Consider the following 12,014-nt stretch of genomic DNA (forward strand, 5'->3'; position numbering starts at 1 on the left):
CGCCCTATTACAATTCAGACGACTTTAAAGCTTGCTTCAAGAAATCTTAGGATGGGAAGACCTTCGCTGTACACCTCCATTGTAAATTTCGCTATTCGGTTCTAACATGGGCCAGCAAAATGCGAGTAAGCGCCCACGGTAACCGTGTCTGAAAAGGTGTCAATCCTCTCAGCTTGTGTTTTAGTTGACCCGCTTGCTGGCTTAAATTTGAACGAAAGGCACTAACTGGACGAGACCTTCAATGCACTCCACTTAGCGACAACCCGTCACAGAAACGAACATCTTTACCAGCCATCGCCTGTCGGAAATAAGGAAGTCTCGAGAGAATATGAAAGCGGGTTTTCACGTATGAAAGACAAACGCTTACCGCCGAACGTTCTGTTCAAAGTGGTGAAATCTAAAATATTCGAAGGTGCCACTTCTCGCATTGACTATTTCTGTCCTGACAGCCCTTTGGAATCTAGCTTCACTTCAGTTTGAAGTCGCCGACTTCCAGATATGACAACGACGACGTGAAGAATTCGGCGGCGGTACATTCTTTCTATTCTGCGGGATTCAGCTTGGTTGACTTTTCGCCAGTGTCCGGTCGAACTTTGCTCCCACACCTCTTTTTCTTTCTTTTCTCTTTCCTCTCTACGTCGCAGAAGCTCTTTGGATGTCGAAGTTGACGTATGGTTTCATTACGGAGGCTCCGAGTGCTCGTTCCATTTTCTCCTCCCTCTCTTCCTTAACTCCTTTTCCTCCTTCCCCCTTTTATTTATTTTCTGTTTTACACTTTTTCTTGGCGGTTTCTTTTCCTGATTTCTTCGGCAAAGCCCAGAGTGCCTTTCTTTTTTCTCCTACCCGCTCTCCTTTCATTCTTCCTCTTCCCTCTTTATCCTCATTTATTTCGAACATCTCAGCTCGGTCGGGCTTTCCCAACCGTATACCCTCGGTTTGTCTGTGTTTGTTCTCTTTTTGGTCCTCCTTCACTACCCCCTTTTTTTTTTCACCCTTTTTTCGGCCTTCTCCTTTAGAGAGATCTCTGCCATCAAGCGCCATTTTTCATACGCACGGGGGCAATCTTTTTTTTTTTTTTTCAGTCAATTTTTTGTTTTTTAGTTCTTCCAGAAAATTCGGAGGACATCGTTGCTGCGTGGGATTTCTCTAACGCCCTTCACTCGCTTTCGCCGTTCGACGCCTACAAGTACTGGCGATTTTTTCCTCGCTTATACCTCCCTCCCTGAGTCAGTAACACTTTTTCTCCCCATTTTTGATATAAGCGCATATATATCGACTGCTCCCATCGGAATCTCTCGCTGGCTTCCTCGGTATATTCGCCCGAAATCACCCAGGGGAATCTGAAATACCCTCGGGGATTCAACGAGATATATACAATTCCACTTTGCTATTTTGTTTTTTTCCTTTGGGGGGGGGGGGGGGGGGGGGGGAGGGGTGGGGGAGGGAGAAGGGGAAGGCTTGTCATTTTGGTTTAAGATCAAACGCTCCCGGCGTCAAAATGCTTCGTCGCTTTGTTTTTGCGCGATCCACAGCCACGCAACTACATCGCATATCTCATTTTAGTGAGATCATGTGTGCGTGAGAAGCAACACGAAGGAGAACTTGGGTTCTTAGGAATGGCGCGATCCGTTTAAAAAGATAATTGTCTCGTTCCAGCTATTTTAATTTTTTTTTTTGTAGGCCCTAAGCGGCTTGAATTTTCTTAGGTACCGTTTCGATAATTTAATGAGAATGGTTTCTTAGTTTACTCACTCGACGCCCTAACGCATCCACAACACTACATTATCAGTTTTATTTTTTTGTTTTTTAATTTTTTAGGGTTGCCTTAGCTGTTGCCAATAGAGCAGGGTATTTTGCTCTACCTGTGACTGATACATTGGCGCTGCTCTGGGAATGGTCAATATAGGATTCACAGTTACTTTGTAAATACTGACGCGTTTTCTTCACACAATTATTTTACTTTGGTTTTTTTATTGCCTTTAATATCTCTTTACAAGAGCTGATTTATAATATAAGTGCAAAAATGATTGAATTCATTTTTACATGATAAAACAAAGTATGAATTAATCTAGGTCAATAATGTTAATCTTTTCAAATTAAACATTTCCGTAAAAAAAGATTTTACTTGGCGTGCATTTCCTCACCGCTTTTTTTATATATTATTAGTAAAACAGTAGTATTAAAATAAATTCATCGTAAAACACCGGAGTACAACGAAACAGGCACAATTTTATTACAAACAGTTTTTTAGCTCTTTATTATTCGGGTACCAACGTCAACGTTTTACTTTCCAGTTTATATTGCAAGTAAGAAAACATTGTTTAGCCTTACACCTTCCCTAAGGTATTAAACTGCGAAAATATGTATATTAATGTGAAAGCATTAATGCCCCCTTACGCGCAAATCTAAACACGCCTAAAATGCTCGGATTGACGCTGCAAATTTCTCAGGGAGGTTCTTATAAGAAAAGTAAATAAATGGCTTTGAAGAGAAAAATTCGTACATTTCAGTCTGAGTAAAAATCGAACCCGGGGTGTGAGGCGAGTATGCTTCCCCTACGCCACGGCGGCTCCACGGTTCTGGCTGACTAGGTGTGGCCTAGCGTGTGCGTCATTGGGCACGTGACAGCGCGGCCAATGGGGAAGAGGTGTCGCCACGTCATGAGTGTATAAAATAAGTGCGCTGCCTCCGGCGCGTCACTTGCTATAATGCTATAATATAATACGTGTGGGAATCGCCCATGCGTAGGCAGTCTTAAGTGTCTCTGTCAAATTTTATTTTTGTAATATTAATATGCGTACATAAAAACGTGAGTGCCCTTCACACGCTCACATCTCTATAACATATCTATTAACCTGCTTTTCTATTATGTCACACATCTTTAACGCGCTTGCTCAGAATCTCCTAGGGGATTAAGTATATTTTAACATGTTTGTGCATTCCCGTAGATCTCTAACTCACACGGGCGCACTCTCGCTCACTCGCACGCAGGCACGCACGCACGCACACACACACATATAAACACACGCACGCACGCGCGCACGCACACACATACTCATACACAAGAACGCGCAAAGAATCACTATACACAAAAAAGGGTTTGTTAACGCTAACCCCGTCCTGTCATGTGACTTGGGAGCATACAGAGTCTATCTCTTCCTGAGACTCAAAGCGCTTTTTAGGATCTCAAAAACGATCAGATTCGCGAATGCCCCCATGTTCCGAATCATTTCCTGGGCCGATAATGCTGATCGCCGATGCCGTCTTGGGTAAACGCTATTTAAAAAAAAAAAAACAAAAAAAAAACATTGAGAGCTAGATGTATAGGAGATAGTGTATTTTGTATTTGTTTTCCAAAAAGAACTTGCAATTCTTTATTTTTTTTTTAATTTTGGACATTTCGATGTAAGCCTCCCGGCGAAGGCTCGGGAAACGAGTGGGATTCTGTGTTTATGGCGATCGGACGACGACTCGGAGAGGCTTAATAGAGTGTCCGCTCGACTTAGGAACGTGTTGGAAGAGGTTCCGAAAATAAAGGGTTATCGCAAAGATAAGTTGGCGAATAGTCACAATAAAAATTAAACCCCGAATACGAGGGAACACGAAAAGAGGCGCCAAGATTATCTCAAGACGAAAAACTAGGTTCAAAACCTGGATTTGGTAGGATTTCTGAAGTAAAGGCTATGGCCCAGGAGAACTGGCGAATGGACGCAAGAAGTAGCGTCAGAGACTCTCATCTCCAGTGTTTCACAGTATGATAGACAAGAGCATCTATCTATAACGGTCTAAAAAATCTGGAGCCCCTATTTTTCCACAAAGCACTCGAGATTGCGAATCGCTGTAGTCTAAGCAGGATGAGCAGCAAAAATGACGAAGTTTATGATATGCGTAAACGTAAAAATCGTAAGAAAAAAAAATGCTTTTCACCATGCGGACCTAAAACACGGACTATGTTTTTAGGTCCACAGATGTTCTGAGCCTCGTCATTGAACGAGCTTCCTCCTTAAGTTGCAGCGATTAGCTTTCCCAAGTGCTTTGCGGGCAAATAGAGGCTCCAGGCTTCATTGGGTGTATACTTAAACTCGAACAACGAGGTGTTGGCTAAACTTTAATGCAATATTTAAAAAATATTCGAGTAGAGATAATAATCGTATTAAAATATATCTGTTGCGGTCCAGAGTCGTTTATTGAGAGAGTTTGGCCAATAGCCGGAGCAAAGGCCGCCGCCAGCGCCGAATATTCCTCCCGCGGTTAAAGCGCAAACTAAATATACGACAAGGCGTCGACCAATCAGCAAACCACGACGTCACAATATTGGAAACGACATGTAAAGCGTGTAATAGAAGCGTTCAGTCTCGCAGCAGCACGACGACGACGTTTGGAGGATGCCACATAAGATGCCACACCGGGCGTTGGCAGTGCCTCAATCTAAGCCCTGGGCCCCGGTACCTCGGAGGCGGCAACTTTCTGCTTTGACTTGGAGCTTGATGCTTCGACCCCAGTGAGCGACAGCACCATCATGCTCCTGGGGCTCCTTTGTGCAACCGTGCACCGATCGAACGGCAGGCTGCAGATCCCCTTGTCTCGCTGCTGACCCGCCTTAAAGGGGCCATAAAACAAATTTTGGGTTGGGAGGAATGATTTTAAATTGGGACTTTACTAATCGCATATCGTTTAGTTGGCCAAAAGAAAGAGGCTGGAAAGTCAAAAGTGAGCTTTTCGGTACGAACATTTGCAAATATAGCGAACTATTTTGTACCTTCTTGCCTTCGAAAGCTCTCCGCCTTTTCACTATGATACATCCGCGGTTCCAAAAGCGCGTCACCGGCGCCAAACTGACGTCACCAGAGCCCAGCTCACGCACTGGACATGAGAACTGCGTCACTCGGACGTATGCGCTCGTCAACAATCAATTCATCGACAAATATTTGGATTCGCGTTCGTGGCCAATGAGTGCCCTGACGGAACTTATTGTCACTGAGGGATGACAAGTTCTATGGTGTGCATAAAAAGCACGGTGCCGAAGGAAGCTAAGAGTCATCGCACCGGTGCCGAAGGAATGTCACGACCAGGTGATTATACAATTCGCATTTGAGTTGAGGATTAAAGCTAAGGAGGAAGAAGTAGGAAAATCGTTTCATGACCACTTTAACGAAATGTGGACATCTTCAAATCGGACTGACATCCTTCGCAATAGCAACAATTAATCTTGTCATCATCTTTGAATATATATACTCATCGCATTATCATGTCCAATAGACGCAGCACCGCAGGCCTCCATGGTACAGGCCAACGTTACTAAAACACTCAGTTGCGAAACTCGCCGTCGAAACCTGGGCCGCTGACGTCCACCGAGACCGAGCTAAATGCGACAACAGTGCCACTCTTTATCGTTTGTCTGTACTGTGGTCACCTTGAGCTTTTGAAAGCCTGTTTTTGCGTTAAAGCAAACGGAAAAGACTCTTTTTGTATGAAATTTATTGGAGTTTAGTACAAAAAGAAGGGCGCGTTATGTTTTTAAAATCTTTAGTTTGCAGGGTTTTGTGGCAAAATTAATATTGTTTTTATACAACCATGCCTCAGCAGGGCTTTCAGGTAGCTCGTCCCGACCTAGGTGCTTTTTAACTTCGGTAGTTCGACGCGGCGCGTCCACTGGGGAGACGGGGGTGGCACCCCTGTAACCTCTTCCGCTGTATCTGTTCTTAAAGCCAAAATAGAAGTCACGTGCAGTTGCTCGAGTGGCCGCTGCGGGAGAAATGGTGGCGTTGTGTTCGTCATTAGCTCGGTGCTTGGAGACAGATTGGGGCCACTTTTTCAAAGCTGTCTCTATGGGAGTGAGGTTAAAAGCGCTAAAAACAACGGACAAGTACGTTACTTTTACTTGTCCGTTGTTTTCAGCGCTTTTAACCTCACATACATGGATCACCAACTAGCCCAAGTGCATACGCTTCTACTGTCTCTATGGGAGTTTCCCAACTGAGAGTTTTAGTAACGTTGGTACAGGCTGTTGCCTTTCCGTGGTGCCGCGTTTCTCCAGAGCCGATTAAAGACATTACATTACAGTACTTTAGCGATGATCGACACTACGCAGTTTCATACTTGGGTAGTAATTCAATTACAGTAATTGAATTACTGTAATTTAATTACTTTTCCTGGTAATTTGTAATTGCAACAATTACTTTTGGCTAAAAGGAATTGTAATTGTAATTTAATTACTTTCTAGCGTCAGTAATTGCCAAATTTCAGGCACAATTACAATTACTTTTGCAAGATTTTTTGCGGAGGCGGCGTTTTTCCCCCCTGGGGACGGAACGACAGCACAGCCAAAGCGACAGGGGAGAGAGTGTCTCCCAACCTGCTCAAAAAAGGGAAAAGAGGGACGGGAAAAAGAGGCTGGGATAGAACGGAATGAAGGATTTTGTAGACTGTAAAACAATTTAATGAAGAATTTGAGAAATAATTTGATAAATGAGGGCTACATTCGCGTCTGTTTTCGTTCCTGTCGTAGTTGAATCTGACTCTTCGTCTCGTTCGCTTCCTGTTTCTCCTGTTTCTAGGGGTCTTTCGTATTTCTCATTCCCACACGGGGGCATGGGGGGTCGAAGTCGAGCTGGTTGGCTCCGATCACATCATCGCGTCGAGGCGGGGAGGTTCGAGGTTCTCCTTACGCGTCTTCGCCGCTAGCATATTCGCTTACATATTTCAGTCTCAAGGGTGGGGACTTTTTTGTTCATGAAATTATTCTCTTTTCTTTATGAGTTTTTCACGCCCTTCTCCTCTATCTCGTATGTTGGTACCACTAACAGTAAGTCTTGCTACTTTTTAACATCGAGGCGAAGAAGCAAAGAAACAGCAGGTCTCATTAACACGACTCACCCTGCAAGCCTTACTTCCAACTGTTGTTGCTACACTGCTCTTGCTTCTCCCAATCCTCGTCTACCTTTTTGTATAAATCTTCATTATTTAGTGTTCGCTCTACCTAACCCTTTCAACCGTTTGTAAGCCTGATTGGATGGGATTCCAAAACTTACAAACCGCGGCCTTAGACTGTAGGATGCTTGTTTTTACATTTGTTGTTTGTTGAAGGCTTCTTTTTTATATATAGAGGGCTTGGCTTGGCACTTTGTTTTTACACCTCTATCGTGACCCTCCACGCGTTGTCCTCTCGTCCTGGCCTGTGTAACCGTCCCGAGGCGCGCACTGCTGCTTTGCATTGAGAACCTGCAACAGTCTTATCTACAATGGGAAAGGAAAGGCTGCCGGGGCATTGTTACAAAAATTCTTTAAACAGATTAGCAGCAATGTAAAAAATATAATCGTGAGGTGCAAACTCTCCGCACCGTCTCTGAAAGCAAATTCAACAAACCGAAAAGCGACCTCCAATTTGCGGAAACATTTGTAGGTAGGCAACTTTTTTGTCACTTTCAATAATACTTAGTTATAAAAAAAAATAAAGAAAATAATAATGGCTCGTCTATATCTTCCAGCTGAAACACGCTCAAGTAACTCATGAAATCGAGGCGTCTAAGAGGCCGCAGTTTTGGAATAATTCGTGGATTCTAATTTTCGCGACGCGGTGGGGTCGCAATACAGATTCCAATGTGTTTACATTTTACCGGAATTGCTCGCGGGACTTATTTTTCGCGAATCGTAGGAGATTCGCGAAATTCGCGAATTGTAGGCGATTCGCGAAATTCGCGAAACTAAAGTCGTTTACAGTGTATCATAATTTTTCGAGGTTGTTCTTGCCATGCTAAATTCAAATCGGTCTTCTTTTATGAGACGCATAACAGCGATACAATCATTGCTATCCTAATGATTGGCTACATGACGATCCTAAATTTATTATCTACCTCAGGAGCTTTTTGGGTTTTACCGTGCACTGAATTAACCCAGAATCCCTGACAATAGAGTTGCTGCTATTGCGACACTAGTTTTGTGGAAGCGACCACAGTTCGCGTGCTACGGTTACCCACATCCGGCATGTTACAAGTCCACAGAGAGGGAGAGGCAGCGAATCATCGTGGCTGAAATGTTTTCGTAAGTTGTCGTATATTTAAATGTTTGACGTCGTTTACAAGTGTCTCTTATTAGCCATTTTTACGTGAGTTTTATGATACCAGTACTGTCGCATATTTGTTTCCTTGTATTATTTTTAAGTTTATTTTTTATTGGTTTGACTTGGATACCATTTGCATAAGCTCTGAGATTCAACTAGCACCTGTAGATTTTGTCGCCATTTATTTTTCTATTTTTTGAGAATATAACAAGGGAGGAGTTCATTACTCCAAACTATTAAGTTCTATAATCCATTTAACAAATTTCATAAAAGGAAAGTAGAATGCATGACATTTATACAGCGGCCATATAACTCGTTTACAGTTATATGGCCCAAGGTGGGTAAATCTCAGAAATAAGTAATTGTAAAGTAATTGCATTACTTTTAAAAAGTAATTTGTAATTGCAATGAACTACTTTTGCGTAGTAGTAATTGTAATTGTAGTTAAACTACTTTGGAAGCTAAGTAATTGTAATTGTAATTAAATTACATTTTGAAAGTAATTTACCCATGTATGCGCAGTTTGCTCTGGTTCGGAACGCGCGTTCGTTCATTCTACCGTTGAATATGCACTTGACGAAAACCGTGCACGCGCCACGTTTTCAGTCACTAAGAGTTACACTTTTTTACTCTAGCGACGCTAAGACGGCTTTAATTAGTCGAGTCAATTTTAGAGCTCACGGCCACCGCTAAGGGCTGTTTTGTGGCCTGTCGTTGGCCACGAGATGCTCGCCTATTCAAACCAATGAATGGATAAACTGTCCCAATAAACGGCTCTGTTGCGGTCTAAAGCTGCTTCATGTTTCAAAAGTAGCGCAATGTTCGTCGATGCACGAGGCACGTGCAACGTGCAGCCCTAGGGAAGATCATGGCGGCACAGCTAGAGCACAGCGCAGCACTGAGCTAGATTTCAGACTTCATGCATTTCCCAGAAGTGGCGCGCGGCACGTGCCTCGAGCATTTCTAGAAGAATGAATCGTGCCACTTTTCCCAGAATATTCACCAATGTTTGCTTGCAAACAAGCTCGCTGCCGCCCACTATCGGTGGACCCCTGCGCGCTTCCGGTTTTCCTCTTCTTTTCCTTTTGTCACACATCCTTTTGTTATTTGTACTACGTTCTACAAAGCGCGTAGGTTCTTACAAACCTATTACAGGTACCTCTCCGAAGGAAAATCTTATTTTCCGATCGCTGTGTGTTACTGAAGAAGAAATAAATACACTACCGGAAGTCTACTGGGGCACCAAATACTGTGGCGCCCTCGTGGTACCAACTCCCACCGAATGCGGTGAATAGGGGCTTTATTGCGGTCATGCTAATTGCACCCCCGGGAAAAGCTTTATGCTCAAAATATTGGGAGTTGATGCTCTTTTTTGTTCGTTTAATTTTTGTGAAAAAGAAAAAAAAATTAAGGCGAAATTAGACTTTTTGGAAACGTCTTCTTGACGCTTTTGCGAAATATTTATTGTGAATTCGCCTCGCGACTCACAATAAGATGGGCGAATAATGGCGAGCTGGAAATTGAGTGTACCTAGCCAGAGTGCCTGCTGATATCCAGTGCTTTGAATGGCGCATCTGGGAGCATAAAGCTGTTTTTACACTCATTGTTTTCAATAATAACTTACAAATATTTAACCCCCCCCCCTGACGCATGCGCCGAGAACACGATGGGGAAAAGGAGACGAGAGGGCGCGGGGGTGTCAGAATGCCGAGCTCTGATTGGAATGATTAGTAGGCCTAACGCTTGCAGTCTTTGCCTCCACCGCACTTGTCGAACGCCTTGAAACGCGGAACGCTGTCATTCGGCACTTGGCTTCCGCATCTGAACGCGTTCGACGAGTGCAGTGGGGACAAAGACAGCTGGCTTGAGTCCTACCCAATAAACATTCGAACATGAGCTCGGCGTTCTGACAGCTCCGCTCCCTCTCGTCTCCTCGTCCCCGTCAGTTTCTCGGCGCATACAAAGTGGGTTCAATCGAAGGTCTCCACCGGAAGAAACAAAAATGGTTTTGAGAAAGAATAAAAAAAGTAAACATAAGTATCTTACTTGTATTAGGCTAAGCTAAAAAATATCCAAACTTTACATTTTAAAATATTTTTTTTTGTTCTTGATTGGTTTATTTTATAGCATTTCGTAATAAATATAAATTCATAGTCACTATACAAGGCGTTTCAACGTTAGACCTGCATGTTCAAGTTACTACAAAAAAAAAACTTTTTTTTTTATTGACATTTTTATGTTAGTAAAGAATAGAAAGTATAGAAAAAGTGTCAAAGGAAGCAAAACTAAGATTGACACCGCAAGAAACCTTTCGAGCGTAGCCAAAAAGATGTTTCAGCACCATATGGGGTCAGAACTCAGATTTGAAAAAGAAACGAATTTTAGACCTCTAACGAGATACGCAAATAAACATTCTTCGTACCCCGTTATTATTTTATTTTTATACGTTTGACTTTCTACTCCATGACGCCAGTAAGTATGGGTACGAAGCTTTTCGGGATCAAACGACTGAAAGTCTCTTTCATTCTGTGTTCACGATTTGCCACATTTCGTGGACCTTCCTGAAAGGTCGGCTACAGCTGAACATCTAAAAAGCCCGTTTCGAAGGAACTAATAAATGGAAATTTCTTCCTCCATTTCTGGTTTCTACGTTTTCCCGTTTGCGCATTAAAAAACAGCTAGGGCTTCTAAAGTGCGCTGTTTCTATTAGAAAAAACGGTACTTCTAGCCTAGTCTCTCCTAACACACATTTAAGCTATACTGTTTCTTGTGTTTTTCTTTTTTGTAAGTGTCAATGTTTTTTGTTTTGTTTTTTTGTTGGCCCGCACTTTGGTTACAGGATATCCAGAATTTCGAGAATCTTAACATTTTCTATTTGCTATAACCAGAGCCCTTCAATACGCTAATATAACCCAGCGGAACAGGAATGAAATGCTTTAATGGCGCATTTACACTTGCGGGTTCGCGGACGGACCCGCGCAGGCGGAAAGGCAATTTTTGAGTGAGGTGGCGAAATTTACTCGTCGCTGGCGGAAAGTATGATATGTCCGGGACCCATCTTTAGATTTTCTGCGAGTCGATTCGGTCACACGGCTCCAAAATCCACTTTACGCCTTCGCAGATCCGCTCGCGAACCCGCGAGTGCTAACGCCCCATTACGCGGAAATCAGTAAGCCACTCGAAACCTGCGCATGCAGCTTTCTAGGGATATCTCTTATTTGTACTTGTACAGCGTTTCCTTATTATTTTTTTTCTCATCTAGAAAATAACTTGCTTTGCAAATTCTTTTGTAACGCGGCCATGTTTCGTGCATAGTGGCCATTTACCAGGACAAGAGTAATTCAAGAACTCTCAGCAAGGCGCCAGTAAAATGAGGGAGGGGAGGAGACGAGACGGGACGTCAGAACTTCCTGCTCTGGTTGGAACGATTAGGAGGCCTAAAGCTAGCTGCCTCTGGCTCCACTGCACTCGTCGTACACGTTCGAATGCGAAAGTCAAACACCGGACGCCCGCGTTCAGCGTTCTAATGTTCGACGACTGGGGTGGAGGCAAAGCTTGCTAGCTTTAGGTCTACCCACTAATAGTACCAACCAGAGCTCTGCGTTCAGGCGTCGTCGCGCGTTCTAGCCTCCTCCTCTCTTTAAATTTTTCAACGTTGAGTCAAGATGAAATAAAATAACGGGCAAGACGACATAAAATCTCAAATAAAATTTTCTGTCGCCTCGTCCGTTATTTTTTTTTTCTCCTTATCTCAGGATCACAACGGCCATCCAATTTTTAAGGCGAACGCCTTACATGTCTCATTACGAAAAAAGACGGCATCGGCGTTGTGCCCGAAAGGCGGCCATAAAACTACGTCGTCAAGCACACGCCGCTCAAGCTGAAGGTGGACGCGCCTCAGAAATAAAACGCAAAGAAAAGCGCAACAACGCAGATGCTTCGTCACGGAAGCCGT

General features: G+C 43.4%; 1 pseudogene; it reads right to left on the reverse strand.

Annotated features, from left to right (window-relative positions):
• Window positions 1–238: 238 nt before the first annotated feature.
• The window catches only part of LOC120838122, a 105,411-nt pseudogene continuing 93,635 nt past the window's right edge, over window positions 239–12,014 (reverse strand).

This window comes from Ixodes scapularis, unplaced genomic scaffold (genome assembly GCF_016920785.2).
Source record: "Ixodes scapularis isolate PalLabHiFi unplaced genomic scaffold, ASM1692078v2 PGA_scaffold0__279_contigs__length_252992795, whole genome shotgun sequence".
Lineage (NCBI taxonomy): Eukaryota > Metazoa > Arthropoda > Arachnida > Ixodida > Ixodidae > Ixodes > Ixodes scapularis.